General features: G+C 46.4%; 1 pseudogene; it reads left to right on the forward strand.

Moving 5' to 3' along the window:
• The first annotated feature begins 12,485 nt into the window (after window positions 1-12,485).
• LOC140221571 (uncharacterized) lies at window positions 12,486-13,456 on the forward strand (annotated as a pseudogene).
• The last annotated feature ends 766 nt before the right edge of the window (window positions 13,457-14,222 follow it).

The following is a 14,222-nucleotide window of genomic DNA, read 5'->3' on the forward strand; positions in this document are numbered from 1 at the left end:
CATTGACTCAAGAAGGTAGACAAAAAGGCCAACTATAGAAAAGCCAAGCTGACTGAATGAAATACCGCTGTTCACTCTGACTCCGGTTCGGTACCTACTCTATATCTGAAGATTGACCACAGCGTAATGCCTTACCGCTTTACACCTTGCTTTGAGTTCGATCCGCCTATTCACTGAATAGACTAAGTCAATCTCAAAACCCTTATTATGTAAATCTAAACTGAGGTTTTTCCTATCTAGCCTAGCTCCATAATGGAGAGAATGCCCTTACTTGGAATCTCAAGCATTCTTCTTCACTTGCAAACTTGCATCAAGATCAAAGAGCTTATTCGATGCCATCTTCATTACTTCCCTAAGAAAGAGGTTAAGACGTCACAGAAGCAGGAGGTGGGATCATCTTTTCCTTCTTGTCGGAAATAGCGCAGCATTGAATCACGCTTCTTTGAGCGAAAGGGCACCGGGCGCTAAAAAAAAACATTCTATATGATATCGAAAGCGTGTTCACAACAAACTATGAATTCTATCTTCGCTGTCCAACTATGAATTCTGTTCCCACCGGATAAACTGATCACAGTTGAACTGAAGGAATCGGTACAACTAGGCACTAGCAACTAGTAATTAGATTCAATTATAACTGCAACGCTCCGCCCCATAGCATAAATGCTAAGAAACTTCTTGACCTTAGAGCATAAAAGTGATTTCATTTCCTTCACATATTCATTAGGGGCATTCATAAACTCTACTAGCCGTGTATGTATTTTAATCCCCCAAGCCAAGCAAAATCGCCGACAAAGAAGCAAGGGATATTGAGCAGCGCGTTCAAACAAGCATAGGATTTAAATAAGCAAGGGATTGAGCTGAGAATATAAGGCTTCGTTCTCCTACTTTCACTATGGCTAACAATTGGCATAACCATTTTGTATTCCTCTATCTCTAGCAGCTCTTCCTATTAGTTCCGCGGGTAACTGTCGTCATCGAGGAGGGGAGGTAGCTTATTGACCAACTGTATAGGGTAGGAAGGCACAGTCCCAGAAAAAGGCTCAGGGGCGGGACAGTTTCAGTTGAAGATGAAGGAGCTGCAAGGACAGAAACTAAACGCAAAGTAGGAGTTACAGTTTCGGGTGCGGTAGTTGTAGTTGAAGAATAACAAATAGGGTACAGTAGTAACAGTTGTTCGATTTCTCTTCTTCTTCTGAACAATACCCTTCAGTGCTGATGAGAGTGGTAAAGAAAAGTCGACTTCCTATTCAGTTATGAAACTATGAGATCTGATCCCGTACTTGACTCGTAGGTTGGCAGATAGGCTAGTTCATTAAGTAAAACCTCTTTTTTGACTGCTTAACTATTTTCAATCCTAGCTAGTCTTTCCTACCTTACTTAACTGAATTGACTTGAGGTACGTACCTACTTCTCGCTATTGGGTTCTGTTCTTCCTGTCACTCTAGGCTTTCGAAAGGCCGCGGGCTTACTTTCAGATTCTCGGCTACGCTCCTCATATTCTTTCTTCTTATCCTCCACGTGCCTTGGCGTCAGGCTCCTCTACACGGTACCCAGGTGAAAGCCAAGATCTCGAGTCTCCTTCATCCCTAGGCATCATCTGTGTGTTCTGGTTTTCATATTTATAGAAAATTAATTCAAGTACTGCAGTACCAGTAATACCAATATGTATCAGGAATTGGGTGGAGAACTTGAAGCTGTCAGAAAAGCCCAAAAAAGTGAAATAGGAAAATATGGTAATACAGTTCTTGTGAAAAGCATTCTCCCTTCTCTGCCAAAGAAAGGAGCTGATGAACATCGGTGCTAGCTCTGTTTTCAGCATTTGCCTGAACAGGCGCATTTGCTGCTTCAGTTAATTCCTTTTAAAGGTGGATATTCCGGTTCATTCCTTTGGGACTGCTCATTTCTTTGCCTTATCACTAGTGGTCTCAATCCTTGACTCCAGTATGTATCTCATATCAGGTGCCCTACTCCTTTTTATAGATAGATGCGTCTGGAGACTGATAACGCTTGTGATCTCTTTCTTTTTCTATTGGTTAAGGAATGCCAATAATGAAATAACTGATAGAGCTGCTAATGGATTTCATGTCCTTCTTGATCTCCATTCTCATTGGACGTTTTGACTTAGTAGCTATGTGATTTTTCACTTTTATCCGCGTACTTTATTTCTTCTTTCACTACTTCCTTTCGTCTCTCTTCTTCGGGCCCTGTATTGGGAACCATTCTTTTCCCGGTTCCCATTAGAATAGCATTCCTTCCATTCAGCCAACCAACCGTATCTCTTATCCCTAGCTCGGCTCTTTTAGAACCAATTTCCATCTTTCCACTGACAGCTGCGAAGAGCTCCCCTTCACTAGGGCCAACATCCCAGAGGCTATGCTATTTGTTCAACTCTCTCGCACGGGGCGGATAAAGCTTTTTCAAAAAGAATAGACAAATATAAAATAAAACTAGCTATGGGCATTAGGTATAATAGAAAGGAAGCTTGGAATGTTCAATCAAAGAAATGAAAACAAATACTTAGGCAGAAGCAGACTGCCGATTCGAACCTTTCTTTATTAGGAGGCTCGGGAAAACAGGGCTTTCTGATAACTAATCACTGGAAGCACCCGATTCTCTCTACTCTGCACTTGGCCGGGATACCGAACTTAGGTGGGAACTTTTGCTATTGTTCAGTGAATGCCTGTAGAGAAGAGATGGAAGGTCAAGCAGGTGTTACCCTTGTAAAAGGTACAGGGACTATTTCGGCTTATTATGGAGCAACATTGACTATTTGATACATTGGCTATTTGCTACTTCAACCATATCGGCATTCTAGCGTTTGGTATAGGTACATGCAGGTTTTTCTCTAGAGAAACCCATATGTTTTAGCTACATTCCGCCTTCTCATCTAGTTTGGTTTGCTCTGCCCGGATCTGGTAACTGCTTCTTCTTTTGAAATAAAGTTAAGGATGAAATGGAAGAGATTCAATGGAATACAAGTATCTTTGCCTTCTTCGCTTATTCAATTTGCCCAATGTCCCAAGAATAGGTTGAGTGAGAAACCGATTACTGTCCTTCCAACTCTTCACAGAGCAGTAGATTCGGGTGCATCATCACATGTTACTGGTATGTTGGATGACGATCGGAATTCAAAGAAGAAAGAAGAAGGATTGGGGCCCGACAAGAGATAAGAATAGAGAGAGTGTAATCAAAGCAAGGGATAACGGTCAAGTGCACATTTCATTCATGTCAAGGCTATCTGAAAAGCAAGGGAAATCATGATTCATTGGCAAATCAGACAGATTTTAGAGCTATACTTGGCTAAAGCATAAGACAATACTGCGGTGAAAGCCTTAAGCCAGGAAAATCTCGAAATGTTAATGAATTATTGACCCTAGTCTAAAGGTACCAGTATCTTTCCCAAGCACCAACTCGCTTTCGATTTTATATGTGGGCTCCCTTTTCCTTGTGTTAAAAGTGCCAACTTCTTAGTTTTCGTACTTGAATTCGGAATTGGCAAAACTTGATCCTATTTGACCTACTGTATAGATAGCCCTATTTAATAAGTTGCTCCTATTTTGGTATTTTGTGAAGGGGTTAGTGGAGGAGGTAATGGAGTAGGTGTTTCTGGTCGTGGCTTCGGTGGTACTGGTCGCGGGACGGGTAGCTCGACGGTGGTAGGTGCTGGTCGTGGGGGAAAGCCCAGTCACGTGGTCGTGGTACTCCGACTGAAAAGAGGGGAGGTGGTAGGAACAGTCTAAGGGGCTAGGTTTGAATCGTTAGTACTAGTAGGAATCGCTTCTTCTACCCTTCTCTTATTCGCATTTCCTGCTTACTATTGAAAGAAAAGCTCATGGAATGCAAGGAGTGCAAATAGTGAGTTGACTGCTATAGTATGTAGTGCTTAATGACAGGAATCTAAGGACAAGAGAGTATGGTCGAAATAGTGCTTGTTACTCACTCGCTATTTTGGTGCTGGTTTGACTAATTAGCTTTCGTAGTGCCCTCTTTTCGTAGATTGGAAGGACCCTCGCTAGATATGTTGGTGTAGGGAATTCCTGTTCTCTTTCATAGATAGGAGGGGCATGCGTGCTTACAGCCTGTTCTCACATATAGATAGTGGGACATGCGTGCTTAGAGATAGTCGAAGGTGTAATCTTTCAAAAAGTAGTAAGTAAAAGAATCGCAACTCGCTCTGGATGGATATTTAGGTACCCTCGCCCTATTATGGATTTTGACTAGTGTATGGAAAGAGAATCGTGTGCCCCATACATAGGAAAGATAGAATCATCCTACTGCATTCCTTCTCCGGTCCTTTCATGGCCCATGCTGTTCAAAGGCTAATACAGAAATAGGATTACTTACGAGCTGGGATGGGATGTAGAGTATAGCCCAGAGTTTCTTAGTAGGAATACAACCTTAATGGAATTCGGAATGGGACTTTAGCATTTCCCTCCAGCAGCACTTTGTTTGGGGATGGTTGATTGCTTTTTGATTCTCTAAATCCAAATCCTGCCTCAATATTTTGGATTGATCAGACCGCCTATTGTAGAAGAGATTGCTTGCTCAAAATAGTACCGCATTTGTGCTTAAGAAAAGGCTTTCTTGTCCGGGGTCTATATCCACTTTTAATACACCACGCACCCCACTATCAAAAACTTCTCTTTCAATTCTAAACAAAGAGAAAGCTCAGGCGGCTGCTCAACGAGGAGGTTCATGCTTGTTAACTTACACTTACTTTTAGCACTTCTCTACCAGTTCTCTCTCATCGTGGGCCAAGCAGTTCTCTCTCATAGATAATAATCTCCAGCTCTTAGCACCGGTTTTCACTTCGTGTAGCAGCTTCTTCTTTTGTCTACTCAAACACTTCATCCATGAGAACCAAGTTTTGATCCATGATATATTCTAAAAGTAAGAGCAACTCTATTAATCTACATACCTTCTCTCTGGCCACCATGTTTTCTCCGAAGGGTGAAGGCGGATTCTCAGAATTGAAAATAAGGGCGAAGGATACATACAATATGCCGGGTCTAAAGTGAAGTAGTACAGACACAGGAAATCTTAGAAAAACTTAGAGAGTCTCCATAATCTAGACTTCTCGGTTTCTTAATCGGTGTCTATCTTACTAAGATACTGGTGCAGCTTAAGGTGCTGGTGCTCCACCCCACTCTAAGAAGTATGACTGTGATTTGCCAATACCCAAATGGGTAGTGTACTGCTCGCACCCCTTCTTATTAATTCTGACTTGTTTGCGCACACAACCTTCCTAGAACTTTCTGACCTGGATCCAACCAATGAAGGAAGATGTATGGCCTCCCTCGAACAAAAGAAGGAAGTATGGGAGTTTACCGGTAGGCAATGACCACTGCCGAAGTCAAGTGCTCAGCTCAAAGAAAGAAGGGGTTGGTCTATAAGCTTCACCTCCGACCTGTGCTATCCATTCTAGTGCGCCGCTTTTCCCAACTCCACGGTTCCTCTCATCTTTCTTGTCGGAGAAAGCCTGTCATCCCCGAACAAGACGCTCTTCCTCAAGAAAACAACATTTCTCTTAAAAACCTGATTCCTTGTTGAGGCTGGCCTACATCGGATGGGCTTCAGTCCAACCTCCTTCCAGACTCTCCCCCTAGCAGGATGTAGGATAGTGCTATAACCCAATCTAGCAGATAGATCTAGCACCGAGACAGAGATAATTCAGCTCCTTGATTTAGCTTAACACGCTTCTCTTTCTATTCTATAATCAACACCATTCTTGGATATCTTCCCTAGTCACCTTTAGATTCTTCGGTATCTTCCCTCCCCTAACCCTAGTTACCTTTACTTTTGCATCTGTAAGCCATCCCCCACTCCCTCATAACCTGGGGGGAAAGGTATCAAACACACTAAAACTCAATCCAGAATGAGCGCACATATTGTTTTATAAACAGGGATCCTTTATAACATCAGCTCGGGGATTTATACTTCACACTACTCCACTGCTTTTTTTCTCGCACTCTCATACCAGTTTTTCCATACTTCCCGAAGGAAAAAAAAAGAAATAAGTATGACCAAACCGAGAGCGAGAGCGAGAGGAATTATATCCAGTGGGTGAATGGCAAATGGATCCAGCGGGCTACCCGCAAAATGATCCATAGCCTGAGGGGTTTCGAAAGGGCGAGGAGCGTCATGAATGAATAGCAACCTGAGGGGCATCAACTGGATTGGCTGGGCCGGCTTCCCCTGTGCTCCCCGCTGCTTGCTCGCCTCCTTGACCTCCATTGGCTGGGATACTTCTTCCCAAATGATCTATAGCGCGAATAAGCCCTATGTATGGGCTCTGCGCTACAGTATCTAGATTAGCCTCCGCGAAAAAAGCTGCCATTTCCTGGCCAATATCAGTGATGGACCTCGTAGGAGCCCCAGAATGGCTGGATGGGGCACAAATAGTCCGGGATCACCCGCATTTACGACACGTTCCAATCTCAATCCCATTAGAACAGAACTACATCTTTTTCAGCTCAGCTCCCAAAAGAGAAAGGGAGACTTTTTATAGGTTGGCGTCGGTTTTGCCGACGAAAAGCAACGAAAAACTAGAACATTCTTTCTTCCATGACAAAACAAAATGCTAGTTGCCTCGTAACGCATACACTGGAGCGTCGACGAGGGCCAATGAGACTTTCCTTTCTTTGCCCTTAATTCTACTACGGTGCTGCAAATTCGCAAGCTGATCCTAAGTAATCGTTGTTGTTCATTGGATTCCTCCGGAATGACTTCGTTAGGATTGAAGAATTGCTGCAATTCTTCCTGAATAGACTCGATTCCCCGCCCCGCGTGAAATGTCTAAGACGCAACGGAATCGCTACGCTATGTTTCTATATGAAAATATATGCAAAACCAAAGTAAGTCCAAAGGATCTTGCTCGCTCCAACGGGGAAGTGCTTGGTCTACGAATTCTACTAGCTGCCCCCGCTTTCGCTACTCTTAAACGTTTGCATGTGGACCAGAGAATGGAGATGAGGATTTAGCCATAACTTGACAGCTTCTTTAGAATTATTGAACTGAACTCGATCACCCGAGGAAAGCGAATAGAGCTAGTTGCCAAGGTAGCTGGGTTACGAGATATCCCACCGCCTGTGAAGAATAGGAAGAGCCATGCATGCCTTTCTTGGCCACTTCACCGGGCGCTTATGAGCCGATTTCACTAGCTTTAAAGAGTTTTTTTGGCACAAACAACGAAATAGTCCTTTTGGATTGAGCATTTTAGGAAGATTCAATATGCTTTTTTTTTTCAACTATTTAGTCATATCTTTTGATAGGAAGTTCTAAATCGGGGGATATACAGTAAGACTCAAAGGATCCAAATTCGTCTTTATTTTGAGAATTCCTACAGCAACGTTATACTTCTTTTATACGATCTTCCATACGAATCCGGCGCGGGTAAGAGTGCTTACTTAAAGCTTAGTAAGGTTATTTCAATCTCTTTATTTAGCATCCAGAGAAGTAATGTTCTTCGAGGAGTAAAGTAACTTATTCATCTAAAAGACCTAGTATAGATTAAAGATATAGCTGCCTCCCTATAATTATTATTTTCTTTTAAGTATCACACTCTCGTTGATTCAGACCATACGCCGGCTTCATAGTTCAAGTAGTTACCAGTAGTTCTCTCGGGCACAAATAATGCACTTACAGACTAATGAAATATAAAGGAGAAGAGGGGTCTGGGTATGGGGATTGCTTGGTCCTATGCTAGCTGAGACAGGTAAGCGGCGCTATTTCAAGCTTTGGATAGATGAGTGATGAGTCAGTCTGGTTCGAGAAGATCCGTCATTGTGTAATAGGTTATCTTTAGGAAAAAGAACTAGACATATATGTTTCAGCCTGCTCTGACCTAGCCCAAATGGAGCTACTTACTCGTTGATTGGAAATCAAATCTTCAAAATTAAGACCAGGCGGTATGGATGGGAGTCTAGCACAGTGGTAGAGCGGTAGCGGGACCGAAGCATGAGCCTTATAAAAGCTAGGATTCGCGAAGTCAAATGTTCAAGAAAAGACGGACGGAAGGTGATAGAGTTACCTTGCTTCCTAAGTAGCCCTCTTTCTCCACAACAAAACTAAAAACAAACAATGAAAATGACTTGAATATTGAAAGTAGCAAGGTACTCCACTACGGGTACGGAGGCCAGATAGAAGGATTGAAGAATCCTGATGTGCAGTTCCGGGGAAGTGAAGAAGGAGACGATGGGGAGGGAGATGGTGAGGAGACGATGTTCCAATGCAGTAGGGTTGCCGTTTCCTCCCGCCCCGGGGAGGGTCCTTTTTTTTTGTACTAATCGAGCTTTACCCAGGGCTTCTTTGGGCCAACGCACAAGCTATTCTTGAGGGTGCCGAAAGAGCCATTTTTCTTGGTGCAGCTGTTTTGGCTCGCAATAAAGCAAGGGTCCTGATCGAGCAAGACTACGTCCTATCTATCTACCTCTCCAAACACAATATCTTGAGTACCTATGATGGTGACTACATCTGCTGGCATGTGATGTTTGGACATAGAATCGAGTCCTTGTGAATGGGCAAAGCCAGGTGCTCTTATTTTACAACGGTAGGGACGATTACTCCCATTACTGACAAGAAAGACACCAAATTCACCTTTAGGTGCTTCAACTGCGGTATAGGTAGAGGAGCTGGTACGGAAAAACCTTCTGTATAAAGTTCGAAATGGTGAATTGAGGTAGAGTAGACCGATGATCCGGTAGTCATTTGGCCGGCTATGGAAAGAAAAAGCTTGCATCTGCTCCCCCTAAACTATAACAGGTCCCATCTCTCTCCAAACCTAACGTGGTAGTTTCCCATCATAAGGCTTTCCATCTATAGATTGATTGAGCCATTACCCACCAAGGATCCCATTCGTTCAGAACTCAGTTGACTGCTTCTATAGATAAGGCGGAACGTCCTTAGTTCAGCATTATAGCACATAGTCTCCGACGCTACTACAGCGCTTCGCTAACTCGAAGCGCCTCGCTATGAGAATGACGCTTCGCTAACGCTCGGCTAAGTCGTCGAACCCTCGCGCTGACCATTCGCTTTCTCAGTAGCGAAAGCGCTTCTCTTTGCCCCTTAACTTAATCTTAATTTAATAAAGTATTTGGAAAAGAAAGAGATTCTTGGTTTTATTGCTCCCGCTTCCTCATCTGCGCTCGTCAAGCCAACTTTGCTTTTTGGGAGGTGAAAGAGGAAGCGGACATTTCGAAATGACAGCATCGAAGATATCTATATACACAGGAACGCTTATTCCGGACTGCGTTCCGGAAAAAGTAGCCTACTTGACAGAAAGGGCGGGCACTCTCGGCTCGGAGGTAGGCACTCTCGTCTTTCAACCCCACCGTCACTTTGAATTTAGTGGGGGCACTGTTTACTTACAAGCCTCTACGAGTTGCAAGTGAATGGGGCCGGTGCGTGTGAACGGAAGGGTTCATCAAGCCATTTTAACCCCTAAACAAAATAGGAAGAGGGGTACTTGACTAATAGGGGGCAATTGCATCGCACCTGACTGTGAGGGACCTCTTGATACCTTATGTTCACTTCCTAACTAGTAGCCGGTTTCCTGTCGCGGAAGCCTTTTCCCAGTGCGCGGAGCCCCAACGAGGAAGGTGTTAGTGCTTTCTCATGGGGTCAATAATGCTAATCCCTCTTTTTGTGCCGGGAAGAAGATAAGAAAAGGCGAAGCCTTCTCTTGGTTTCCCAACCTGTTGCTTCTAAAGGCTGCCCTCTCTCGGCTGGATTTTGGTCCAGCCTACTACGAGGATCCCGTATCCCGTACATCGTCTTTCTCCCTCCTGGGTTCCCGTGGTTCCTATGCCGCCGCGTTTCCCGGTCCTTTTCTTTTAGTGCTTCGACCCGAAGCGATAGCTTGACGCGTTTTCCGTGGATAAGATGGCTGCGCTCCAGCTCACTAAAGAATGGGACGGCAGTGGTCCGCCGGCAAGCTCGTTCTGATCTTGGACGCAGTACATTGGAATCCTGAAGCACCACCACGAACGCTACCGCGCGTGCGCCTGCGGTGCGGTAAGGCACCACCCTGTTGTGCCAGCAGCCAACTCCGGCGTGTCAGCTTAGTTATCCTCATCAAGCCACAACCTTGATGTCTAGCTTCCCAACTGGTAGACGGTTCCCTTTCCCCCCGGATCAATGAAGAAGGGAGAAGTCAGTTGATTCTTCCGAAGAACCGGAAGCGAAGCGCTATGCCGGGGCGAGGGGACGGGAAAAGAAACTGCTCCGAAGAAAGATATTGGGGTTCCCAATGCTTCTCCACGCCCAACGAGATGCGCCAACCTCGGGATGCTTTACTCCTAACCCCACGACGGTTCCGAGACGGAGCTTAACCTGAGTCTCGGTTAAGAACGGCGATGATCTACGTTTCACACGGCGCACGATTCATGGATAGTTTCATTCGAGATCGTGATGGAGGACATAGCTTACGATCATCGGCTTTGATCATGCCACTAGGCATTTGATTAGGACATTGCACAATGATCCGAACACTTTGTCGCATCTCTTCGATACGAATACAGTAACGATCATAGCGATCTCCTCTGGTACCATACTGGTACGTCAAGATCCGATTGGTCATGAACATCGTAAGGTGCTGCTCTTCGCGAATCCCAGCATACCCCAGGTTGGGATGGGTAGGCCCACCACTTCACTTTTTCACTTTCACTTAGGCCCGGGCCAAGTCAGTGGGGGACCCTGTCGGGCTCCTTCCCCCCCAAAACAAACTGTACGTGGAGTTTCCCTTCATACGGCTCGAATCATTCTCAGATGCCCCGAGAGGCATCTTTCCTTATGATCTGGTGGTTCAGCAAACGAGCACCGGCCGCAACAGCAAGGAACTATGACCAATAGAGTCAGGACACAGAGCGTCATACTTCTTTATCTTGTGATGGTTGAGGAGTTTCTTTCTCAGAGGGTGCGGGACGCTTGCGGAGTCCGTACCTTCCGTACCACCACAGGTCGTTCTTGGGCAGATCCCGCTCCTAAACATAAGGGAGGGATAGGGGGAAAGGGGCCGGGCCTATCATATAAATAGGGTTGTAGAAAGACCACGTATTTTCATTCGACGTTCCGGGGCGCCCGATTCGATCAACGAATTTGGCGAGCTGATCTGCTTTGATCCAGGAGAAAGCCCAGTCAGCCACCTTTTCGGTGCAGGTCACGTGACCTACAGCTCGGCCTTCGCTTTTTGAGACTTCCTCTACCCACATCTCTATGTGCCCGCAGCACTTTCATATGGAGAAAGATGGGCTTACCATGTTCCATCAATAGCACCTAACCTATGCCGATTTTGGCGGACCGTGCTCCACCCCGGTGAACTCATGCGGTTCCGACGTGCCCAGAGGCCAGAGGCGAATCCGTTCACGGTCCGTAGGACCAACACCATTCGAAGGTTGATGGCCCGCCCCGCCTAGAATAGGAATCTTTGACTGGGCTTACACACATTCGCTCACTTACGCTGTCCCCCCTCAGCTCACCCTAGCCCCGGGTACGTCGTCTCCAAGGCTTCACACAAAATCTTCACTGACAACATATGCATGCTTTTGTAGGGTCGGGCAGAACCGTTGTTGCCTGATGGGAACTTCCCCCATATTGCTATCAATGTCTTCATGTCGCACGACCTCTTAACATTACACCACTGAATCCCCAATCCTTTGCTTGCTGTGCAGTGACAGTACCAATATCCACTAATCGTTGTTTCCAGATACGGTTGCCGGTTGACATCTCTTCTAATTCGTCGATACGAGAAGCAAATTGTTGTGTGGAGGAATCAATATCTCGACATAAGCCAAGAGGCAGATCTTGTGCCACTCCACCAGGTCGTATGAAACTGGCATGCATCCTGGCTCCCGGGACTCTTTCATAGAATTCCAACAATTTCTCCCGCTCCTCAAAAGCCCAAAGGAACGGAGTTGATGCTCCCACATCCATAGCATGAGTAGTTGAAGCAGTGAATGATTTGAAATTCGAGTTATTTCACAGAATAACACTCGTATATATTGAGCTCGTAATGGTACCTCACAATTCAAAAGTCTCTCTACGGCTGAAGAATGAGCGTGTTCTTGGGCCATCGTAGAAACATAGATAGGGTCAACGACGGAACGAACAACGAAACTTTACGACAGCTTTTTCGTACACGTTCACTTGCATCACATACACAAGTGCTCTCTGAACGTGCAATAAAGGTCACCCATAACACGGCTCTCCCACTGGAGTTACCTTAGCCCCGGGCCATGCTATTCCATGATATTGGAAAAATGGCAGCCTAACTACTTATTATCATCGTCTTGAAAGCTGGGCGCCTTTTGAATATGAGTGGGGCTCCTAGTCTAGGCGGCGCCTTCGTGGAGCCAAACCGAAGGAAGAGCAAAAGGGCGAGGCCACACCCGGCTTCGAATAGGAGGGGGGCTTAGCTCTGGATCCCGCCTGCTTGCAGAAATGAATGGATCAGAAAGGGGGCTGGGTTCTATTTCCGGCCGGGCAGGAGGTGAAGGCCAGAAGAAGAAGAGAAGTGCGCCTTCCCGGTAAGGAAGAGGATAAAAAGGTGCTGTCATCTATCTCGACCTGTTTCCCGAGGCGTTGGAAATGAAGACCGGCTCAGAGAATCACTGGCGTGCTTTCTCTCCCCCATCGTTTCGCCAACAAAGAAGTCATCCTTGACTTGACGATTGACCATTCCATCCCTACCGAGCCGCCTCTTCGAAGTATTTACCTCTGCCTTTATTTTTTTCTCAAATAAAAAAGAAAAAATCAAGAACCTCGTCTGTGATTTAATCGGCCCTAAGGGAGTTTACTCGACCCATTCTCCAGTCTCCCGCACTGCTCAAGTGTGCGACTCCGTATGAGGACCTCCTTCCCTTTTGCTCTGCCCACTCTCCGTTCACACGGTTATCAAAGCGGAGGAAGGGTGGGCAGCAGGTACCACGAGCCCTCTGTCCCACACATCTATCAAGAAGCAAGTGTAGTTCACCGGTTCCACCGAATGCTCCTATCTCTCGGCAAAGATCGTGTGAGTGTGCAGTTATGCTTCGGATGCTTCGCCATGGAATAGATCGACTCAGTTCCCCTTCTTTTCCGGTGCACTCGCTTATATCTCCGACACACAAGGAAGGACGCGGTGGGAAGAAAGCAGCCCTAGCCTCTGTCCGGTCGATCATTCCGCTGGCATCTTGCATTCACGCCTCCGTTTGACTGCCGCTCGGGAATGTAGTTGTAGATACGTGAGTCTTAGTGGGTCGTTGGCTCCACCTCTTATCTCCTTCTACGACATGCTGTAGTCGTCGCCATATTCAATATGTCACTTAGTCATATCTGCCTCGCTGCGGGTCAGCACCCCCGAAAGAAAGGGAGGGAGGACTTCATTCAGTGACTCCGCGATCGCCCTCTGAACGATCAAAATAAGGTAAAGCTTGAAGATAAGTTTTGTACTCGATTAATTTCTCAGTCCCTCTAGTCGGGTGGGCGCCGGCCGGCCGGATCCCCCTGAAAACCGTACGTGCGGGTCTCCCCGCATGCGGCTCACGCCATTTGAGGTGGCCCAGCCCAGCATTCATTCGCAAATCCTGTAGTGAAATTGAGACTGCTCGACCAGCAAGAAAACGGATGCGCGTTAGCGCAACGGCTTTCGCGCTAGTTGCTCAATCCCTTGCTTGTTCGGAAGCTAATTCGCGTGTAGGCAGCGCTGTCTGTCTACCGTTGACTGTATCTATTCATTGATACATTGGCTCGCTCCCCCCCTCTTTTTCCAAGAATGAATGAGCTGCTCGGACCTTCCATTTCCGTCAAATGACCCGGCTTCCCCTGGCTCTTCCACCGTCCGGGCTCCCTTTCCTCCCTATGCTCCCCGGCGCAGGCCCACCACGCTTCGCGCCAGCGGCGTTTTCGCCAGACGGTCTTTGCCAGTAGTGCCATCCTCCCCGCAGGCTGTCTGTATGGGTGGGTTGTCCCTTGCTGCTACGTTCTGTTAGGTGCTATGAATTACAGGAAATTAAGTGGTTGACTTGGACAGCAGGCGGGTTACACGTTCCACTGTGCCGAGATGTGAGGTGCAGGTGGTGATGATCACCCCGGGGTATGCGCTAGCGCCCTTGACGGCACTCCAGGACCCGCCTACGCTCGTGAAAACCCAGGTCGGTCCTCCGACCAGATGTGTGGATAACGAGGCCACCTTCACAACCTTCTCCCTTCTATCTTTATCCAAAGTCAGGTAGAGCGGTTCGCTTGAG

This window comes from Setaria viridis, unplaced genomic scaffold (assembly GCF_005286985.2).
Source record: "Setaria viridis unplaced genomic scaffold, Setaria_viridis_v4.0 scaffold_313, whole genome shotgun sequence".
Taxonomy (NCBI): Eukaryota; Viridiplantae; Streptophyta; class Magnoliopsida; order Poales; family Poaceae; genus Setaria; species Setaria viridis.